This window comes from Ananas comosus, linkage group 6, assembly GCF_001540865.1.
Source record: "Ananas comosus cultivar F153 linkage group 6, ASM154086v1, whole genome shotgun sequence".
In the NCBI taxonomy this organism is placed as follows: domain Eukaryota; kingdom Viridiplantae; phylum Streptophyta; class Magnoliopsida; order Poales; family Bromeliaceae; genus Ananas; species Ananas comosus.
The window spans coordinates 8,482,441-8,500,474 of NC_033626.1; the positions used below are offsets into that span (position 1 = coordinate 8,482,441).

The 18,034-nt window shown below is 41.1% G+C and overlaps 1 long non-coding RNA gene across 1 annotated transcript; it reads right to left on the reverse strand.

Annotated features, from left to right (window-relative positions):
* Positions 1,928-3,970, reverse strand: LOC109711174. The gene is made up of 6 exons (XR_002216527.1): positions 3,793-3,970; positions 3,622-3,718; positions 3,468-3,535; positions 3,303-3,370; positions 3,122-3,183; positions 1,928-2,113 (listed from the first exon to the last, which is right to left on the reverse strand). It is a non-coding gene; the product is annotated as an uncharacterized LOC109711174 (long non-coding RNA).

The following is an 18,034-nucleotide window of genomic DNA, read 5'->3' on the forward strand; positions in this document are numbered from 1 at the left end:
GTTTACACAAATGGTGTAAATATCTGTACAAATAGTGTAAAATACTAAACTGTACGTAATTTAGTGTAAAAATCATGCAAAATATGTATTAAAAATGTATATATTGCACTACTTATACAAATATTGCACTATTTAGAAGAGTATGTTGCACTATTTGAGAGGATATTATACTCTTTATCTTATTAATTATTTTTTATTTTTTTATTTTGTCTTGAATGAGAATTCTCATTTCACGAGAAAGGTACATATAATTATGGCTTAGCAGTTGTCATTTCCAAAAAATTTGGCACTTTATTTAATATGCAATGAAATTTAATTTTCAAAAAGAAAGTGTGCAATACACATCTAAATGGTGCAACATCCTATCATAATAGTGCAATCAATACCAATACATTAAAGGGCGAACCGAAAACTGCTTCTACAGTTGCTCCGCGTTTTCGGTCTGGGTCCCACTATTTTCGGCCTGTGGGTCGCTCCTGTCCACCTTTTTGGTTCATCTCTTTCTCTTTCCCCCCTCTCCTCTTCGCCTTTTCGGCCTGTGGCCCTTTTTACTCTTCGCTTTACCATCTGACCCGTGGGCCCCTTTTTCCTGGCGCCTCCCTTTATTTCGGAAGTAGGCCCCATCAACCCTTTCTCAACCATCTGAGCAGTAGGTCCCCTACATCTCTCCCAAGTCCCGACACAGCCTTTCTCTCTCTCTCTCTACGAACCCCTACTTTTCCTATAGGATCGCCCCTCCTTCTTCTCCGCCAGATCCCGGCGATCCCATCATCCGAGATCCGCGCCGTGCATGGATCACGGAGATCTTGCACCCGTCGCTTCAGATCGGTCGGCCGATCCCGGAAATCCCGCGCCGCCGGCCGTCAACTCAGGCCGATCCATCGCCCCGTACGCAAATCCCAGAGATCGCGCTGCCACCGTCACCCACGACGGCCGATCCCAAAAATCCCGCGAGAAACCTCGCTTTCGCCGTCGCATACCCAGGATCTGGAGTTGCTAGGGTTGCTTTTTGGGGCGTAGATTTCACATATCAGATGGATAAAAAGGATTAGATAGGAGTTTGGAGTGTTTTCTAGAAGTCATCATACCTGTATACAATATTTTTTCCTGGGCTTTGAAATTTGCTCTAAATTTGAAGAAAATGTCCTATTTTTGTTGGTTGATTGGTCCTTTGCCTAGCAGCTTGCATTTTGTTGCTTCGGAGTGGAATTATGGATTTGTTGTTTATTGTTTTTGAGATAACTTTTAAGAAATTCAGCTGGCATGGTTTTCTGATTGGTTCTTATTTCTCTACCGCAAGAAATTGTCCGTAATATTTTATGCTAACTCTATTCTGTTCACCCCTTCTCTAGGTGGGAAACAAGAAGGAGGTGTTCACAGTGGAGATAGAGTTCACCATACCAGCCCAGATTCGAGGTGAGCAGGTGTGACAAAGAAAAGGGAAAAAGAAAAGGGGAATTACTAGCGGAAATGTATCTATGTGATGTGTGTTTTGGTACTAGGATGCTGTGCTATATATTATTTAGATACAAAGAACTGTCGAAGGGAAGAACGCTTTCATACTGTATAAAGCTATTATTCTTTGATTAGCTCTCCTATGTTTTGATGTATACTATTGTTTACGAAAACTAATTTTTATGGTTAAGTTGACAGAGAATGTTATTTACACAGTGGCGTTTTTTCTTCAAGTGTTAGTGTCACGCCCGGTTACCAGCAGAAGCATATCCGGTACGTGCACAGACCCGCCATACACTTGCAGTATATAAGGCGTCTACAAAGAAGCAAATCGATAGGAAGAAAACATAGAAAAAATCCAATCCTGATATCAGAGCAAAGTATAAGTCAATAAGACCATCATCAGAGGAACAAGGAGTACACAACCCAAAATCTCAACATCGTAGAGAAATATCAAAACTATAATCTCTGGTTCCCAACCACATATACATCACAAGGTACACAAAAATATAGGTACAGTGGTGGTCTCTCTATACACGGGGACATCACCCTCGGCCGTAGCCCGAAAAGCAAGGTGATCATCTAGTCAAGCTCCAATGCTAGATCTAGCTAGACACGACTCCCTTGCCGCGATCCCTAGCCTCTCATGTAAGTGGCTCTGTAAAAACAATAATAAAAAGGGCGTGAGAACTATTATCCAATAGTTCCCGGTGGATAAGCCGCCAGCCTCGGCGAATTACACCACTAGGCTCATGAGGTATTGAATAAAAATAAAAGCAGTAATTGCATGATATATCTATACTGTTAATGGGTAATGAACATGTAATCAACATGTAATCATACTTTCTGAAGTAATGAATCGACTGAATAATAAAAGCATAGCAACTGCTGTAAGCATGAACATAACATGAACGTGTAAGTAAATACTGTACGCTATAACTGGTAATCATTCATTACTGTCATTTCGAACTTTAATTGCATTCATAAGGATCTACACAAGGTAGTCCAGCTTGCGCCGCGCCTAATGGCCCCGTGGTAGTATGCACTCCCCACGGCAATCCACTTCGGCACCGAATCCCGCACGGGCGAGCATCTGTCACGTAGGCCAACTCCGGAGCGCCGGCTTGTAGGGAGCTACCCTCACAAGCGTGTGCGAATGAGCACGATGGCAAGCAAGCAAAGTCCATAGCCCAATATGTCTCAATCATCATGTCATAGTACACTTTGTTCTCACTCTCGATCTATTGATCGGAATTCTCAATATGATAAACAATAAAACTTGCTAATATCCACTAGATTAGTAATATATAAAAGTAATGCCAATTTTACATATTGCATTAGAAACTTCTCACTATTCATATACTATCAATAGGGTCAAGAGAATGTCATTGTTCTCTACTTTATAGAAGCATAATAAACTTATCTCTTGGTTATTCAATTGAACTAAACAAGAATACTTTAATGCATGAATACTTTATGCATGAATACTTTTATGCATGAGTTCTCTCTATTTCATAGAGGTTTCATTACAATATTTCAACCGATGCGGCGACGATGTTTCAAATCCTTATCAATCACATAATCATAAAATGCACCTATGTACCAAATCTATAGTTACATATAGAACATAGGGGAGCTTCACTTGCTCTGGTTAGGTCAAACCCACCTAGCACTAAGCTCGATCCAGCCCCAACTGATTCCCAAAAGTCAGCTCGCTAGGTCTCAAACCTGCTGAAAACTGAGTATCAAAATCGCATTGAAGCGATGGCCAAAATGTCCGAAATCGGCAAAATTCTCACTTAGTACATAGTAGTAACTTAAATCCCTGTTTTGGTTCACTTTAGTACCTCAAGTTTAACCTCCAAAAGCTCTCACAAGTTAGTCGAAGATAATCCAACGGTCGATTGCAACCTTGCTGCGAGTAATCACCAAACGGCATCAAAACACTTGTATACTAGTTAATATAGTCGGAATCTTACGTAATCAGTTTTCTAACTGAAATTTCTGCTTACCCTTGGTTGAAACACCTTTCAAACCAGTCCCCCAAGGTCACCAATTTAGCTCAAGGTGGTTTGGAAACCTGCTGTGAAGAAACAATTCCAAACTGCATCAATTTACTCGCTTAAACCTCGTATAGCCGAACTAGAGTCATAGATAACTAATTACCTTTATCAAGCTTCAAAGCAGCTTATCCTTGGTCTAAAGTGGATAAATCAGAGCTAACTAACTCCTCTCTAGCTGCTGGAAACTCCTTCTAATTCAGCTGGGAGCAAAGAAACTAAAACAACTCAAATTCCGATACTAAACTTCAAATTAGAGAAGTCTTAAGCGAAATACCTATCAAAAGCTGCAACTCAGCTTCCCCTGGTGATAGGACCTCAGAAATTTAGTAAGAATCCTTCTCCCCACGTGCCAAAGACTTTCCTTGAGTCTCCAAACCAACGAACATCGAGCGGAACGCGGAATCGGCTCGAATCGGCGACTTCTACTCGAAAAGAGAGAAACCCTAGAGAGAGAAAATGAGAGAGGTGCAAGAACACTTCTCTGAGCTCTAGCATCATCTAAGGAGCTCCAGAGGTCGTGCTGGGGTCAAATAGATAGGGACAAGGAGTGAAATTACAAAACTAGCCTTACTGTCACGTATCTGCCAATGTGTACCGGTACACAATGATGGCTGTACCGGTACACAATACAGAAAATGCTGAATTTCGCCAGAACAATGCACTTTCATGCTTCTGGCCTTCCAATCACTCTCAAACTTGTCCAATATCTTCTCTAAACCCTTTAGAAGATGTAGGTTAGCTACAAATATCCTTCCACACACTTGAACTTCGCAATTTGCGTAAGTTCAGTATATTACAGTTAGTGGTCTCTAGATTTTAATAGTTTGTCCTTTGAGAAACTATTTTGTCAAATATAGCCGCAGCATAGTGTTAGTGGTCTGTAAACTACTTAGCTAAGCTTGAATAATTTCATTGATGAGCTATCTAATTTTACTTGCTAGGTACTCCTTGCAAGATCACTTGCTCCGTCTTCTACTGCTAGGCATACTTATACCTGGTATTCTACTTGCAAGTGAAATTTGTTTCTTTATTAAGCTTTCTACGAAATTGAGTGTGCCATATAAATGTGAAATCCAAAAAAGTACAACAAGTGTAAGCACGTTACGGGAATATAGTGAAATTTGTTTCTTTGTTAAGCTTTCTATAAAATTGAGTTTCTTGCCAGAAACAAAGAAGCGAAGTACTGAAATTTAGTTTCTTTGTTAAGTAGACATTTGTTTCTTTGTTAAGTTGCCACCTTTGTTTCTTTGTTGAGTTGCCGCATTTGTTTCTTTGTTAAAATTGAGGTTTCTATAGAAATTTGTTTCTTTGTTGATTTCTTTGTTAAGCTTTTAATTTATTTTCATATGAGATTGATCGAAGTTGGGACAACTGCTCATTTGGCTTTCTTGCCCATAGTCCTTTGACTAAATGAAGTTCTCAGGCTGTTACCTCTCCTCTGTTATCTGCTATTTTTCCTTTTTTTTCGTAAATAAGTTTTGTTATATATGGTTGAGTATTATCATCTACGCTGAGTTGCGCCCTGTGTATCGAGGGGTATTTCGGAGGTCGATGTTGAGAGAGAGGATGAATGTGGGATGAACTGCAATCATGCTATCTACATGAAGTTTTATAGAGAGTGGTAGAAATTTCAACCCATTTCATTTTCACCTTTTCTAATTCATTATACCTTTAGTTAAATTTTCTTGAAATTACAGGATACGAAGGTTCATGGTGAACTATATATTGCCGATTCTGTTTATGATCAAGTAAGAATTGATTGTTTTTTACCTTGCCACTCATTGGTTTATGTACTATTTGTTCAATAAACAGTCTTTCTTATTTTCTTGCTTTTTTCAGATTTACTATTATCTTAACATGTTTGAAAACATCGAAGTGAGTTGCTGATCATTTATTTTATATTTGATTGTTTTTTTTATTTGTTTGTAAGCCTCATGCACAATTCACATAATCCCTTCGAGAATCTATTATATTAAATCCAAACATGACACATAAGACCCAATATGAATTGGGCGTTTGAGTCAATATAATTCATCAAATTAAAGCGCACTTGATGAATTATATTGACTTGGATATTGTACACTTTTTATATTGCACATGAATCTATAAGGGAGTCAAAGAAAGTATTGTCTCCTCTATAGATTTGAATATGATTCATTAACATTTCTAACAATGTAGCACAAATATTATTTTCTTCTGTTGTTTAACATTTATTGTTGTGTATTCACTGTAAATTTTGCCGTCCGCCGCGAAGCACGGGTACTTAACTAGTATTTACATAAATGGTGTAAATATATATACAAATAGTATAAAATATGCACCGTTTGTACATGTATTGTATAATTTTTATAGTATGTTGTAATATATTATATTATTTTCGCGCAATATATTAAACTGTACGTAATTTAGTGTAAAAATTATGCAAAATGTGTATTAACAATACATATGTTGCACTATTTATACAGATATTGTACTATTTGGAAGAGTATGTTGCATTATTTGAGAGAATGTTTGTCACGCCCCGGATTACTCGATTCCCCGGACGTGCCGACAAATCCGCCGTATACATAGGAATTTCTCCTGTATACGAAGCGACAGCTGTACCTGTAATCCAACAATACTACAAGCAGTAGTATAGAGCTGCTAGGAAAAAGAATAAACAAGTATATAATAATAATGGATCAGTACATACACAATATCCAGGTACAAAACTCTTGCACCAGCGAGGTATAACATCAGTATGTAATGAACCAAAAATTACAACTACCTGTAGCTGGTACTCCACTAGCTATGGCTCGTCTGGTAGGGCTCTAACTCGTGACGCCCTTGCCACGATCAAGATCAGTAGCAGCAGCAGCAGCCGAAGACGACGGCTCTGCAAAATGAAAGGAAACAACTGAGCGTGAGAACTACTGTAAAAACAAGTAGTCTTCAGTGGGTGCCGCCCTCAAAATCATCGGCCCACCCACTAAGTCTACAGAAGTAAACAAGTATAGTAAGAAAGCTGAATAAATTTACGGCTATATGCACCTATACTATCTCGGTCGAACACCAACACTCTGTAGGAATAGTAAAGCCTGACCCAATCTCACTAGGGACTGTGAACACACTCGTCTCGCCTGTCGAAGCTATAAAATCTGACACCAAACCAGGTCGTCAATGGAGAGCAAGTCCAACCAGGACCAAACGACACCAACGCAACAGCACAAAGCCCAACTCCGGAGTGGCACTCGTGGGCGCTACCCAACCGAGTATGCAAACGTGTCTCTGTTGAGCTCAATCAGGCTCTCACAGGCTATAGTCAAGTAAACAGGGTCTCACAATTGAACTCACGTGCCCTCGGCACAATCTGATGCAACAACAACAATCTGGGTCCACCGTCAACCCCAACGGCACCCGACAATCTCGAACAGCCTAATCACTGCTGTAAAATTACACTCGGCACTTCAGCACGAGCGTAAATACATTCTAAGCTACCCTGGGTATCCACTGCTCGAATACTGCGGTGATACAAACAAATCACGGCTCCTAGAGCTAAATCAGGTAGTTTAAGTATATGACATGGTAGAATCGCGGATTTTCTCCTAAGTCATATCCAAGTCTAACATGTGCAAGTATATATAGTCCAGTATTAGGCACCAATTCAGATTTTGTAGATAAATATATTAAATCCATGAATCGAGCAATATCCATATGCACAACAACACAATGAACACATGTCAACTACATATACACTTAGAAGGTAATCGATAATTAACCCACCTCAAAAGCTACTCCCAATCCGGCGCGAAGTCGAGAACGGCGGAACCACACGCTCGCCCGGCCTCCCCACGACGCTACCACGACGAACGCACGCTCGAACGGCACCGCGGCGCGACGTCGGCGACGATCCAAGTCCACCCGAGCTCCTCCATCCACGCACGGCTCAAGAGCAAGAGAGAGAGAGAAAAGCCAGCAAGAATACTCTCTCTCTGCCTCTCTGAAGGTATAAGAAGAAGAGTAGGTGAGAGTGACACGATCGAGACATGAAAAGACCAAAAAGCCCCTTATCTACGTGCGGTTGTACCGGTACACGTGCGGTTGTACCGATACAAATGGCAACCCAAGAGCAGCTGCGCGGAAACAGGTGTAGTGTACCGGTACACCTCTGATGTTGTACCGGTACAGCAAGCAGAAAATCCTACATTTGTAGGTTTTCAGGTTAACCTCCTGCTTGCGCGTCGCACTGAGTCTGCTTTGCGTCTATTTCGCGTCAACGCGACTCGGACTTGTCCCGACACTCTCCCAACGTGTCGACAAGCCGCAGATGCTGCCTTCCCGGGATACTACAATGTTGCACTCTTTAATTTTATTAATTATACTTTATTCTTTTTATTTTGTCTTGAATGAGGATTCTCGTTTCACGAAAAAGGTACATGTAATTATGGTTTAGCAGTTGTTATTTTCAAAAAAATTTACACTTAATGGCTTAGCAGTTGTATTTTTTTAGGCATTTAAAGCATATAATTTTTATGCATTTTGAAAGAGGGATAGTTTGGTCATCCTTCTGAAAATTCGGCCCGAATCTACGAAATCCAAAAATGCAGCCTACTTTTGCAAAAGCGCAAAACTAATAGATTTTTTATGCAAATTGGTGTTAAAAAAAAATTGATGATCACTTCCCTAAATTCACTCCTTCACTATCTCCTACTATTCCCTCTATTTCTACCACTTTCTCCACCATTCCCTCCACTTTCTCACCATTCCCACCACTTTCTCCACCATTCCCTCTACTTTCTCACCATTCCCTCAACTTCTCCATCACTCCCTCCACTTTCTCCATCATTTACTCCACTTCTCCATCACTCCCTCAAGTTTCTCCACCATTCCTTCCACTTTTCCTCCACTTCCTCCACTTCTCTATCACTCCCTCCACTTCTCCACCATTTACTTTTCTCTGCACCATAAACCTCCACCACCCTCTATCTATATAAAGAGAAGTGAACAAAGAAAAAAAGAGAGAATTCTACTCACAAAAAAAAAGAGAGAAAAGAAACTTGGATAAAAAAAATGAGCCAAATAGAAAGGTGGGTTTAGATTCTCTCACTTTCATTTTTTTTTTCTCCCTCTACTCTCCTAGTCAAGGCACTCCATACATTGAGCTTTCTACGCACACCGGGCTATACATGCCGTCATCAACCTCTACTACGCCGGGTCATCGTCAACCAATAAAAGACGACCGCTCGTCGCCATTCCTACACCTTTGCTGACTGCCGTTGCCCCGTCGTCGTTGATCCCGGAGTGGTGCACGTTCCCTTTTGCTAGTGTGGCGTCATCATCGACCAAGGAGGTGGCCATCCGCCTGTTGTTGCTGCGCCGACGACAACGACGGTGATGATCCGCTTGACGCTTCGTCGTCGGCGGTAAAGGCGGCGACGGCAACGATGGCGGCGATCTACTTGACTCTTCGCCGTCGGTTGTAAAGGCGTTGACGACAACGACAATGATCCAATTGACGCTTCGCCGTTGGCAGTAAAGGCAGCGATGACAATGACAACGATCCATTTGGCGCTTCGCCGTCGGCGGTAAAGGCGGCGACGACAACAACGACGACGATGATCATCCGCTTGACGCTTAGCCGTAAGCGGTAGACGACGACAACGACGACGATGATCATCCGCTTGACCCTTAGCTGTCAGCGGTAGACGACGACAACGACGACGATGATCATCTGCTTGACGCTTAGCCATCGGCGGTAGACGACAACAACGACGACGACGATCCGCTTGACACTTAGCCGTCGGCGGTAGACGACGACAACGACGACGATGATCATCTGCTTGACGCTTAGCTGCCAGCGGTAGACGAACGACTATCCGTTTGACGCTTAGCCGTCGACGGAAAGCTCCAATCAAATTATTGATTGTCGCTATTTTTGAATTGGCTTTGTCAAAAACAAGCTGTGCATGATGGATAATTTATGTGCACATGCCAAGTGTTAGACAAAATGCCAAAAAGAATTTGTGCATAGCGCATTGTTCATGTACGCGTGCTAAGCGTTCGATGAAACACCAAAAATGGTGTGCATATAACAGAATGTCAAAGGAAACTTGAGCATGCTGCATTGTTCATGTACGCGTGCCAAGTATTCAATGAAATGTCAAAGGCAATTTGCACATTACTTGTGTGCGTGTCAAATGCTCGATGAAATACCAAAGAAAGCTTATGCATGATGCATGACCGACATTGTTTGGAGAAATACCTTGAAAAGGAGAGAAGTAGAGAGATGATAATTGTCGCTTTTCCTCTTTTTCAGTTGTTTTAATTTTTGTACACCGATGTACAAGAGTAATAAAAGAAATGCATTCTGTTTTGCTAAGTATCATAATTGACCAGCTTAATCGGAGGTTGTCTAAATATGAATAGGCGTAATTAATTAGAAATCTTTATGATTCCTAAGGAGTATAGAACCTTTAATCTCGGTTTTTCAACATATAATCCTCTCATCTAATGCAAACGCTTTTAAATTTTTAACTCTTACAAAAATGGCGACTTCATTGGGGACATACTCCTCCTCCCATCTTTGCTGGTCATATGATAATTTATTCTTCTGCTTCGTACTATTACTAATTATTGTAACATTTTTGTGCAGGAGGAAAAGCAAAAGCACAATTCGAAATGGCAGCTATTACAAGCTTTCAAATCCAATTTGGATCATTTCCGCCCGTTGTCGTCGTATGGTACGGGGATGTCAACGTGAAGACTTTTGAACATGCTAAGCAATCAGTTAAGTAAGAAAAGACTCATGGTTTTAAGCAACAGACTGATATGCAAAAGTCGAACTCGAGTGGCTCAAATCATTTTGTCATGATTCGAAAACAAACAATGAAAGCCCCAACAAAATCGTATCCTAAGAACATAAAGCTTGGGGTATCAACAAAAACGGCCACTTCAAACACCAATGCTAGGTGCTGGGGGCAAGTTTCTAGAGTTGACAAAATTCGGCAAGCTTCCTATATAAGAAAGGCAAAGGGACCCATGATTGATAATGTGTCTCTACATTGGGGGCCTCATATTCTAAGGGTAATTACTCATCCCAAAAGAAACAAACGATGCATCAAGACAATCAATCTACATGCCAAACTCAAATGAAAACTCAAGCCCTTCAATTAACATGCTTTATGATGTGAAGAAAACAAGCAATAGATTTGCCGGTCTTTCAAGAAATACTCCAGCACCGCATATTTCCAACTTCATTCAACTTCATGCTCGGCAAGCATCAGATGTTCAAAGAAGCAATTGGCTTAACAAGTCTGCAGCACAAGTGTGAAATGAACGAAGAGCTCGGATGCGACAATACTGTCGACAACAAACCAATATTCGTCCAACTCCTTTGAGGTTCTCTTGTTTCACTACTGGAGCCGACTCTGACCAGGGGCAAGACTCTGATGCCAATGAGAACGTTGAAAACCTTAGAAGGCTATTTGAACTACCTCAAGATCCTGAAGAGTTGAGGCGTATAGCTACAAGGCCAGGTCTTAGAACTCGTCTTCAAACAGCTGCTTGTGAAAGGATAGCTGTCGACAACCCTGATAGGCTAGCATCGCAAGAAGAAACAGAAGGAATAGAACATCAAAATATCAATACAGAGGAAGTAGCAACAACGTTGTCTTCCTCTCGCCGAGCTGATGTAGTATTTGCTACTAATATGGCTGAAGAAGCAAATACTACTAATAATGAGATGCAAGTTGCTCAACGAGATGAGGAACTTGAACAACTTAAAGGGCGAGTACAAATGTTGTGCGACATGGTTCAGCGCCTAGTTCAACAATCCAGACCTGAACCATCCCACATCGAACAAATTGGAATTTCAGCAACTCCGGCTGTTGAAGTACAAGGGCATGATAGAGTGGATACAAGGGAGCCCCAAATTGCAACGGCAAATCCTATGGACCCTGAAGCTCTACAAAAATTTATTGATTCAGCAGTAGTTGCGAAATTCAAACAGCTAGCACAAGATAACGAACCACTTTTGAGCGAGAGTAACAAGCCATACCAAGCTTGGCATGACTTAGTCCCCTTCCCTCCAGGATATACCAGACCTCAGTTCCAAATGTTTGATGGAACGGGAGACCCTCGAGAACACCTCACCCATTTTGAGGCGGCTTGTGGAGACACAGTCACAAATGGTTCACTTTTATTGCGCCAATTTCCACTATCTTTAAAGGGAGAGGCTTTCCAATGGTATTCAAAGTTACCACCCAGCTCTATTCAGGATTGGCCAATGATGAAGGCTCAATTCAAGTCTCACTTTATTTCTACAAAGAGAGAAATTACTCTTAGAGAGTTGGCCGATCTTAGACAAGAAAGAGAAGAGAAGGTCGAAGAATACATTACTCGGTGGAAAAATACCAGCATTAATTGTTCGCAAGAAATTCGCGCTGAGGAAGCAGTTCGACTTTGTATAGGGGGGATGCATCCTTTGTTAGGGGTGCAAATTATTTTGAAAACCCCAAGGTCCTTCCAAAGCCTATCTCAAACGGCAGCTAAGTTGGAAGCTTAGTATAGAAAAAGTCCTGAACTTCTAGCCATATATAAAGGGTTTTTTTCTGGAGATAAAACTAAAAAGCCCCAGTCAACTAGAAGTGCCTACGAAGAGCAAATAATCCTCCTGCTAAAGGGTTCGACAATAATAACGCAACCAACTGTTCTAACCAACCCTCCACTGATAAAGAAAAAGCCATAATAATCGGAGGGGATGATGTTTCAGCTAAATAGGTTAGGCCAACTTTTGAGCAAAGATTGAATAGGGTCTACTCTTTCCGACGAGAAGCCATTCCGAAACTGTTTCGACAAGCTCTTAAGTCTCAAAGGCTCACTCTACCAAATCCAGCTAGACCAGAGCAAGTCAATAAAATTGACGACCCTCATTATTGCCCTTGTCATAGATTTGTTGGGCACACAATTGAAGATTGTATCACATTTAAGGATTGGTTGGAAAAGGCTGTCAAAAATGGGGTATTTGCACTTCCCCTAAAGTCCTGAACACACCTGAAAAGCGAGAAGTGAATTCTGTCTCTATTTCGCCTTTACGGGTCTTTTGCAATATTTCATCAATTCAAACACTATCTTTATCAGACTCCGATGATGAAGTGTTGCTTTTTCCACAAGAAGCAACAGCTCTAAATAAAGATGCTCTTATTTACCTGCGAAACTTTGAAGCCGATGGTACGGAACTTTGAAAATTCAAGCAGCTCTCAGATCCACCTATGTGCCAAGATAAAGAAAAACAATCTGAGAGTACATTGAAGCCACCTTAAAAACACATCTCTGCACCTCATGGCAAGAAGAGTAATGTGGATTATAATGTTATCACACATTCGAAAAGAATTCCTGCTCTTCTTAGTGTTTTTGATACCTTAATGATGGCTAAGGAATTAAGAGAAGCATTGGTGGAAGCTCTTCTTAACCCTGAACCTTATGCGACGGTGATGGCTGAAATTCATCTCATGAATCAAGTTGACGAAGAGGTGAATCAAATCACATTTTCTGAGGAAGAATTTATGACCCCAAACCATAAACACAATCGTCCCTTATATGTACAAGGACACGTTAAAGGAGTCGCTCTCAAACGCATATTGGTTGATCCAAGATCTGCAGTTAACATACTTCCTCTTCAAACATTACGAGTATTAGGGCATTCGGTTGATGATCTTGAACCAGAAAATGTCGTTATTTCAGGGTTTAATAAGTCTGATGAACATACCTTGGGTTCAATCTAGTTAATGCTCTCTTTACAAGAGCTAAAAACATTGGTGAGATTCTATGTTATTGATGCCGACACCTCTTACACGATGTTACTAGGGCGACCCTGGATCCATGAATTTCAAATTGTGCCCTCGACTCTTCATCAATGCCTCAAGTACAAAGATGAGCACGGCCGACAAAAGAGAATTTATAGAAATCCTAACCCTTTCTCTTGGAAACTTTCCCATTATGCTGATGCTCAATTCTTTTTAGAAGCTGCTCCATCCTCTTCAAGGTTAGCTTTTAATCTAAACAAAAAGAAATATGCAAACATTCCACCTCTAGCATATAATATGATCAATGCTAGCTCATTTCGAACCCTTCAGCAAGAGAAAAATGTTAAACGTGACTGTCACCAAAATCTTAATGATCCCATTTTATTGGGAAGTGACTCCGAGGATGAGAGTAGTACACATTTTCAAACAATGGCCATTTTTGTGTCAAAAGTCCCTGATGAGCTACAAAATTTTTTCTTTCCTCTTTCAAGTCAAATGTCGACAACCATAGAAGATGTTTGTGTTCGAGTTATCCGTTCAACTATACCGGGGCGCAAACCTATATTGCTTTACAAAACTTCTGAAGCTGTGAGGTATTCTGAACCTTTTCCACTAAAAGAGGATGAGGAAATGTCAACAGTCGCCATGGTGAAGGATGATCGACTTAAACATTTACTGCGTCGGGTAGGCATGCAAGTTACAGATGAAGGACGATTGACCCCCACTCCCTCTATATTTGAGAAGTTATGGGTTCCCTCTAACAACATGCAAGATGTAGAAGCACGTCGTCGCCGACAAGGACTTGTGTATGTTGAGCCTTTGCTTAAATGGCCATGTCGTTCTTGTAATCACACTATTGTAGTTCTTGTCGATTCTTCTGAATTTGATGATGAAGAGCTTTTACTCTAGCCTATTGACAATTTAATAATGAGGCAGAACAATTCACCTTCGACATCTTCTCTAGATATATTCGCAAGGCCTTTTGATAGCCCTCTAGAGACGTGCATTGGAGAGATTGTCGACGGTACTCCCGCGCCTAAAGAGCTTGAAGATGGAGGACAAGCAACAGTCGATGAGTTAACTGAACTTAATCTTGGTACTGAGGATGACCCCCGGCCTATTTTTGTTAGTGCGTCATTATCTGATGAGGAAAAGGAACAATACAAGAATTTTCTGATAGAGCACCGGGATTGCTCTGCTTGGAGTTATAAGGAGATGCCTGGGCTTAACCCTGATGTAGCTATGCATCGATTGTCGATTGATCCAAAGGCCAGTCCTGTCAAGCAATCACAATGACGATTTCGCCCAGACTTACAGGATCAAATTATCATTGAAGTTGATAAATTGATCAGTGCCGAATTTATAGAAGAAGTCCACTACCCTACCTGGTTGGCAAATATAGTGCCAGTAAGAAAGAAGAATGGCCAAATTCGCATATGCATGGACTTTCATGACTTGAACAAGGCGTGTCCTAAAGATGAATTTTGAGTGCCAATTACTAAAATTATGATAGATTCAACTACAGGACATGATGCACTGTCATTTATGGATGACTCATCGGGATACAATCAAAAAAAGATGTCACCGGAGGATGCTCCTCACACAGTTTTTCGTACACCGAAAGGAATTTTCTATTACAAAGTTATGCCATTTGGCATAAAAAATGCAGGGGCAACATACCAGCAAGCAATGACTGTCATTTTTGACGACCTACTACACCATAAAGTCGAATGTTATGTTGACGATCTCGTGGTCAAATCTCGAGAAAGGAGCAATCATATAGAAGATCTTCGGGTTGTCTTCCAACGCCTAAGAAAGCATCAGTTAAAAATGAATCCACTCAAAGGTGCCTTCGGCGTCACATCGGGGAAATTTCTTGGATTTATAGTTCGGTATCGAGGCATTGAAATTGACCCTGACAAAATAAAAGCCATCATAGAAATGCCACCTCCGAAGAATTTGAGGGAGCTAAGGTCATTAGAAGGAAGACTTGCTTATATTAGGCGTTTCATATCCAATCTTTCAGGACGCATCCATCCATTCACAAAATTAATGAAAGAAGGAGCTGAGTTTGAATTGGATGATTCTTGTCAAAAAGCTTTTGACAGTATAAAGCGATATTTGCTCAGTCCTCCAGTGGTAGCGGCCCCAATTAAAGGCAAACCACTTGTTTTGTATATCACAGCAATGCCAGCTTCTTTAGGAGCACTTCTTGCTCAAAATAATGCTAACGAAAAAGAAGTTGCATGCTACTATCTAAGCAGAATGATGGTAGGAGCTGAACATAAATACTCCCCTATTGAAAAGCTTTGTCTTGCTTTGATCTTTGCATTGAAAAAACTAAGGCACTATATGCTGTCCTATGAGATTAGACTCGTTGCTAGAGCTGATCCAATCAAATATATCCTAAATAGACCTACTTTGATGGGCCGAATTGCTAAATGGGCAGTATTAATGATGGAATTTGATATTACCTATGTGCCACAAAAAGCAGTAAAAGGACAGGCTCTTGCAGATTTTCTAGCTGCTTATCCACCCCCTGATGACTCACCTCTCATAACTGATCTGCTAGATAAAAAAGTAATGACCACTGAACATGTAGAGCAACATTGGCAGATGTATTTTGATGGCGCATCACGTACCATTCCAGTAGTTGGCTGTGACCCACCAAGAAGGAAGGCGGGTGCTGGAATTGTATTCGTTACACCTACAAATGGGGTCATATACCACACATTTTTACTTCTTAAGCAGGAGTGCTCAAACAATGAAGCTGAATATGAAGCGCTTATTTTTGGTTTGATCACAGCCCTTAATACGGAGATATTCTATCTACACGTATACGGTGACTCGCAGCTCGTCATCCAACAAGTTCTGGGTGTTTATGAAGTTCGAAAGCCAGAACTCATGCCTTATCACAAAATGGTCTGTAATTTGATGGAAAAGTTTGCATTTATCGAAATCAAACAAATCCCACGACGAGAAAATGTTGAGGCTGATGCTTTAGCTAAACTAGCGGCCGCTCTTACTTTACCACTTGGAGGCGATGCAGACATTCACATCGAGTAAAGATTTCTATTGCCGTCGATGCTTGACATTCTCCCTGAATGGACTCAGATTGGCCAAGTCGTCTATTCATCCACTGATCATGCAAATTGGAGACTACCTTTTGTTGAATATTTTAAACATGGAAAACTTTCCGATAATTCTACAGAAAGAATTGGGCTTCAAAAGCGCATACCGCAATATCTTTTTCACAATAACGTTCTGTATAGAAGGTCATATGAAAATATGTGGCTTCGCTGTTTGTCACATGAAGAAGCACGAAAGGCCATGGAAGAGGTTCATGCTGGGATTTGTGGTGCACATCAATCTGGCCCAAAAATGTATCACAAGCTAAGAATTGTAGGCTATTTTTGGCCTAGGATGGCTGGCGATTGTATCGAATATGCGAAAAAATGTCATCAGTGCCAAATTCATTATGAAATACCTCATCGCCCTCCAGCATCATTACATCCCACAATCCCTGCATGGCCATTTGCAGCTTGGGGAACAAATGTGATTGGACCAATTGAGCCGCCCTCAAGACGAGGCCACAGGTTTATTTTGGCGGCAACCGACTACTTCTCACGGTGGGCAGAAGCTATACCGTTAAGAGAAGTCAAAGCTGATAATATTGTTAGCTTCTTTGAACATCACATCTGTCACGCCCCGGGACCGGCGAAGGCCCTCCCGGTAGCGTACCCAGACCCACCATATGTCTACACATATAAGGCGTCTACAACAAAAGTGGAAGTAAAGCACGAGATAGAACAAATAAAAGAAGTGAAATAACTAGCAACTAATGATATCAGAGCGAGTAAAGTTCTATCATCTACACCAAAGTATAGAAATAAAGCTAGACAATAAAAGAAACCATAAGTAGTACAATATCTGTCTCTAGTACAAAAATGGTGGTCTCTAGTACACTGGTACAACCCTTACAATTAATCTGTCACGCCCCGGGACCGGCGAAGGCCCTCCCGGTAGCGTGCCCAGACTCGCCATATGTCTACACATATAAGGCGTCTACAACAAAAGCGGAAGTAAAGCACGAGATAGAACAAATAAAAGAAGTGAAATAACTAGCAACTAATGATATCAGAGCGAGTAAAGTTCTATCATCTACACCAAAGTATAGAAATAAAGCTAGACAATAAAAGAAACCATAAGTAGTACAATATCTGTCTCTAGTACAAAAATGGTGGTCTCTAGTACACTGGTACAACCCTTACAATTAATCTGTCACGCCCCGGGACCGGCGAAGGCCCTCCCGGTAGCGTGCCCAGACTCGCCATATGTCTACACATATAAGGCGTCTACAACAAAAGCGGAAGTAAAGCACGAGATAGAACAAATAAAAGAAGTGAAATAACTAGCAACTAATGATATCAGAGCGAGTAAAGTTCTATCATCTACACCAAAGTATAGAAATAAAGCTAGACAATAAAAGAAACCATAAGTAGTACAATATCTGTCTCTAGTACAAAAATGGTGGTCTCTAGTACACTGGTACAACCCTCACCCTCTCGCCAAAAAGTAAACATCGAGAGGTAGACCACCTAGCAACTCGTCCTCGAAGGAAGCTAGCTCGAAGCAACTCCCTTCCCGCGATCCCTGGCCTCACCCTGCGTGGAAGGCTCTGAAAAACATCGAGAAAAAGAGGGCGTGAGAACTATAATTTATAGTTCCCAGTGG